Below are 6607 nucleotides of genomic sequence, written 5' to 3' on the forward strand. Positions count from 1 at the left end.
AGATGATCAAACGGAGACGTGAGTAACGAGGAGAATAAAATGTCTTCATTGATCCACAGTGCTGGTGAACATGTGGATGACATCACACTGGACCCCCAGCCAGATGTATGTCTGTGTGTGTGTGTGTGTGTGTGTGTGTGTGTGTGTGTGTGTGTGTGTGTGTGTGTGTGTGTGTGGGTGGGTGGGTGGGTGGGTGTGTGTGTGTGTGTACATGCACACTACACCTATCGATTTATCCACCAGAGCCTCCTGTCCGGAGTGTGAGGAGGACGAGGACTCTTATGAACCCATCTTCCTCTGAGACAGGACTACATATAAGTACATGTGTGTGTGGAGGCTCTCTCGGGGCTGGGTGAGGTTCTTAGTCACAGCCACTGGTTTCCAGTAAAGACCCAGTGAATTCCCAGCAGAGGAAGTGGGGGCGGAGCCTGAAACTCTGCTCGGTTCCTTTGTATCTTTTTCATGATCTATTTGATCCGTTTCATCATCTGTTCTGACAGACGCAACAAGTGGAGACACGTCACATGGACTTGTCTCTCTCCACAGAATCAGAGACAAAGACATGAAGCCTTTGAATGTTTCATCAGATCTGGATCACATCGGATCAGAACCACATGAATCGTGAGGACGGACAGTCGGACATGTGAGGACACGTGAGGACAGACTGTTGTCTGGACTGGACGGGGCGGCTGGAGGCCTGTGTCTGATCCAAGGAGGTGAGTCCAAACTTCAGATCAAACTGGTTCTGGTTCTGGACTGCTGCTTTGATCTGGGAGGGATAATGTCACCGTGCATCTCTTTCTGATGGATCCCCAGCTAGATGGTTCAGGTTCTGGGATGAAAGCATCATCGAGGTCCCCTCAGCGCTGCCTAGAGGTTAGACCACCGCCGCACACTAGCTAACAGCGCTAACAGTGCTAGCAGTGCTAACAGCGCTAACAGCGCTAGCAGCTGGATTAGAATTGTTGAATGTTCTCAGGAAGGTTCCTCACATAGTGAAGTAGATGCTGACGTCACCAACATGCGTCTCCTCCATCACTACGCAGCTCAGTGGAAGAGGAGTCCATCCCTAAACACCGCCTTGTCCTTTCCTAACTCCTCATAAACTCTCCTAACCACCTTTACTTGACCCTGTGACGTTTTGCACAGAGGTCAAGGAAAAGTGGGTAGGAATAGTGGGTAGGAATAGTGGGTAGGAATAGTGGGTAGGAGGTGAAGGATTTCTTTGATCATTTGAAGATTGAACTTTAATGTTGAGTATACAGGTGAAACTCGAAAAAAATAGAATATCGTGCAAAAGCTATATATATATATATATATATATATATATATTATAATGCCATAATCACATGCACTAACTAATACTAACATATTAGTTTCACCTTTGAAGTTGAATTACTGAAAGTAATGATCTTTTGCACGATATTCGAGTTTCACCTTAATGTAATATTCTTATGGTGCTTATTCTACCTGCTGATAGTCTACATAGTTTCCAGACCCCCCCCCCCCCCCCCCCCCCGCCCCGCCCCCCCTCCTGCTTGTTTACGGTAAACTTGTGTTTTTTTTGTCACCTGTGGGCACGATGAAGGGATGCAGGTAGTTTTGATATCACGTCTGTGGCTGAGAGAGAGAGCAATGCATCGTGGGCAGGCGTGGGATTTGCTGCTGTAGAGATGACTCAGCGCGCTCTGTTGCCGGGTAGAAGATTCCCCCCCCCCCACCCCACCCTCGCCCCCGGGCCTTTCGTATGTGATGCAGCTGATACTCATTTCACAGAAGCCTCCCTCGTATTGGGGAGTTAGCGCTGTGCTAATGATGTAGCATTGAGATGCTCCTTTCAGCTCCTTTATTGTGTTGGATGAGTTTGGACATAAATCAGAGGGTTTGATTGACAGCTGTGGGACACTTTAGTGTTTCTGTGGAGCCTGTTGAGTCCTCACAGAAGCAGGTGCAGAGTCCACCTCTCACAGGTTAAAGTTCACGTTGAAATGCATCAGGCGGGAGGAGAGTGAAATTGACGTTTTATCCTCAGTTCCCCCGGGGAGTCGTGACGTCGCCGCTTGGTGACGTAGTTCCGGTGTCTCTCCACTAGAGGGAGACTCCTTCCTTCACCGAGCTTCACTTGAGATTAAATGAAGTTAATCAACGGAAGATAATGCTCTTAATCTTTTATTTTAGTGATTAATTTATTAGAAGCCGGATTATTATTATTATAATAAACAGCAGGTCACGTGTGTTAATGAATAACTAAACATGAATAACTAAACAGAAATGTGCATTGTTGAATCTGGTATATGTACACATATATATACACATATATATATATATATATATGTGTATACATATATGTACATATACATATATGTATATATGTGTATACATACATATATACATATATGTGTATACATATATATGTATACACATATATATATAAATACACACATATATATATATGTGTATATATGTATGTATATATATAATCAGCAACACCCAGATTATAGGAATAATTACACTTTATTTAATCAGTGAATCCTTTAAAGTGCTGAAACTCATTATCTCTTCATAAGGTAAAAATCTAAATCTAAACATGAAATGAGTTTCTCTTTATTGTTCTTTAATTGCTGTAATACCATAATTAGGCTTTTAAGATAATTATTATAATTCTGATTCAATGAGACTTGAGGTGCGGATCAAATGCAGTTATTATTTAAATAATACATACATATATGTATGTATGTATACTTATTTTGACTGGTGTGGATTTGTTTTAATTCTTTTATCAACCTCAAGGAAAGGTGGACAGAAGCTGTTTTTAATATCTATTAAATATATGAAATAAAGTGATATGAAACGTCTTATTAAAGTATCATAAAACGTTTTATTTCTCAGGACCCCCCCCCCCAAGTGATTTAAATAAAACAGTTATCAAAATGTCATAAACTTCACATTTTAATCTAATAAAAAATAAAAAAAGATTTAGATTACTTTTTCAAAAGTGACATAATGAATACAGTTTGTAATTGTAAAAACTGTAAAAGGGATTTATTTTGTGAAGCAGAATTAAATGAGAATGTTGAATATATAAATATATTAAGATTGAGACGAGTTGTGGAATCCACTTTTCAGCTTTTATGAATTTCATTTACTTTGAAGTAAGTTTCATGTTCTTGTTCACATGAGTTTCATATTTGTGTTGTGAGTCACGCGTTAAGTTTCTGATCCCGGATCAGTGGGCGTCTAAATTATTGTTTAAAATAAAATAGTAAATGAGTCATGAATATAAACGCTATGTGATATTTAACATGTGATGTCAAAACAAACCATTTATTATTGGTCACATCGTTGTGGTGAAGAGTTTCTCTTTATGGAGGATAATAATAAAAATAAAAACATGGCTTTGAGGGGCTGTTAAGTTAATTAATCATTATCTCTTATAGTAGTTGTTATACACAGAAGTTCTGTATTATAACAGCTAAAAACAATTATATCAGGTCAGAAATTCTGGTTTCATAAAATCTCTTATGTTTTATTATACGTGATATTCTGCATTAAAACACTTATTATGTAATATACTTGAGTTCTGTGTTCTAAGCGTGTTCTGAATGTAGTTGTTCATATTTAATGACACTTTAACCTGATTCATAACTTCATATGGTAGAAATAGAGTCTGCTTTTATTCTGCTAATCATTGAAGCTTGAGTTTGATTCTTGTTGTGAAGGAGAGTAAACGTTTTAACGTGTGTGTGTGAAATGGAACACACACACGTTAAAGGTCACCCTGCTGCTTTCATCCTGTCACTCATCTCCCTGAATAGTGAAGCATGAAACCACAAAGTTCTACTCACTTTTGTTTTTGAGAAGAAACAGAATCCATTTTTTATGTTGAAACCAGTTTGGTTTTAAAGCCTCTGCGTGTTTTCATGTTTTCATGTTGTAATGTTTTCATTACATTACATGTTATTTAGCTGACGCTTTTATCCAAAGCGACTTACATTGCATTATAACCCGTGCATTACATTCTTGCCTGGGGAGCAATTAGGGGTCAGGTGTCTTGCTCAGGGACACTTTGACATGGCACATGGGGCAGCCGGGATTTGAACCACCAACCTTGCGGCCCCCAGCGCATCACACTACTCCATGACCACCATCGCCCCATCGCGTTTTCACATTGTCACGTTTTCATGTTGACATGTTTTCATGTTTTTACGTTGTCATGTTTTCATGTTGTCACATTGTCACGTTTTCATGTTGTCACGTTGTCACGTTTTCATGTTGTCATGGTGACATGTTTTCATGTTGTCATGGTGACATATTGTCATGTTGACATGCTGTCATGTTTTAATGTTTTCATGTTTTCACGTTGTCATGTTTTCATGTTGTCATGTTGACATGTTGACACGTTTTCATGTTGTCACGTTTTCATGTTGTCATGTTGTCACGTTGTCATGTTGACATGTTTTCATTAGGGCCGGAACTCACTTGTGCCCTGAACCACAGCGCGTTAATTACGATTAATTAATTACAATGTGAATTAAGAATAATTAATTACACAAAAAATAACACATTAAACATTTTTTACGCATTTTTACACTTATTTTTTGCACCGCGGAACGTTTCTCACTGGATGAGTTTCGGGCGGACCGATTAAACTGGAGCACCAACTAGCGTCCATGACTTCAGACAACAACAAACCACAGTGAACATGAACGAAGAAGCTGACGAGACCGTGTCGGGTGGCCCCGTGAATGGGAAATCTTCTTATAATAAACACACGGATGGAAGCGTCGATAAGAGCGTGGTTGTGTGCAAGCTGTGCAACAAGGAATTCACATCGAGCCTCAAGTATCACCTCAACGCAACACAACTAGCAGCTAGCGTGGACGTACAAGGACCCACACCCAACCCACACTGCACCAGATGACTGGTTTAAGGACCAGGGTAACTAAGACCACGTCTGAAAAAATAACCAATGTTCTGAATGTACTTGAAAGTATTGGTCTACTTAAAAAAACATAGTTTACAGAAGGTCTACTTACCTATAGGCTACCTGAATTTCTGAAAGTACTATATTTCTAAATATGCTATTGCTACACTGGAATTGGATGAATAAAAATAAAAATCCATGTGAAAAAAATGACTTCTCACTGTTCTCAGGTCAAATATTTGTATGTATAATATGTGCGATTAATTTCGATTAATTCATTACAAAGCCTCTAATTAATTTGATTAATATTTTTAATCGAGTCCCGGCTCTAGTTGTCATGTTTTCATGTTGTCATGTTTTCATGTTTTCATGTTGTCATGTTTTCATGTTGTCATGTTGTCATGTTTCTGGAGCTCACTGCGTTTTCAGAGGCTTGTCGTGTTCATCCTGTCAACAAGATATTACATCACCACAGAGATGAGTTACTTTTTATCTTTATCGGTTTGATTAACACATTTTAATAAATGCTCAAACTTGTGTACACACCTTTTTTTCATTCTTTCACCTCCCTCTCCGTTGCCATGGAGATGAGCGCAGGCCTCCAATATCAGTGTGTTTTTATTTAAAAGTAAAAAGCAGTGATTGTGTAACAATGACTAAAGATTCACAACGTGGGAGAAACAAAGTTTCTGTTCATTTCTGCTTCAAAGTACAATCATTCTGACACTAATAATAATAATAACAGATATTGATTATATTTACAGAGCTTCACATCTGTGACACATTGAATCATCTCACCCTTTCATACTTTAATGACTAAACAACCGCAACGTCTGACACTTGATTCGTGTCTTCTTCACTTGTTTTGTTCTCAAAACTCAATCAATCCAAAGTCAAAGTGAAACTGTGAGGGAGGGGGGGGGGGGGAGAGGGAGGGGGGGGGGGGGGGGGCACCCACTCAGTTTCACTGGAAACTTAGCAGGAACCTTTAGAGAAAATTCACTTATACATTATGTATTATATATATATATATATATATATATATAGTATATATATAATAATGTATAAGTGTATTTTAATACATAATGTATGTTGTTTAATGTGTCTGCTGATTAAATGTTGGTTTTGAAATCTGAAGTTGAAACATAAAATGTCAGCGATGAGTAAATATAAACAGAATTATGTGTGTACTCATGTGTGGTAATGTCCACATACTGTGTGTTTACATGTGTGTGTCCTTCTATAGTTGTGTGACTGTGAGAGAGAACAACATGTGTGCATAACAACAACAACAACAACAACAACAACAGTAGTAGTGATTACATCCTGATGGGTCGATCTGCCCTCCTACGAAGCTCAGAAAGCTGCTGCTTGTGGATGTTTAGCAGAAGTGAAAGATGTCAGAAACACAACAATAAAACACAAAGAAGCTTTCATTTGTTCCACCAATCAGAACGCAGCTCTCAAGGACAGGAAGTGACTCTCAGTGACATTATTTATTCCACGGTTTGTTTTTATGTGTCAGAATCGATCAGATAACGACGTCTGACCAGTGGCTCTTCTCTTCATGGTCCTTTCAAAATAAACTGCTGTGGTCACAGGAAAGGTTCAGTTTCCACTTGCCTTTTCAAAATAAAGCTGTGTTCTTACAACATGTCAGGTTTCGTTCCTCACATTCATGGT

The sequence above is a fragment of the Pungitius pungitius genome, chromosome 13 (genome assembly GCF_949316345.1).
Source record: "Pungitius pungitius chromosome 13, fPunPun2.1, whole genome shotgun sequence".
In the NCBI taxonomy this organism is placed as follows: Eukaryota; Metazoa; Chordata; class Actinopteri; order Perciformes; family Gasterosteidae; genus Pungitius; species Pungitius pungitius.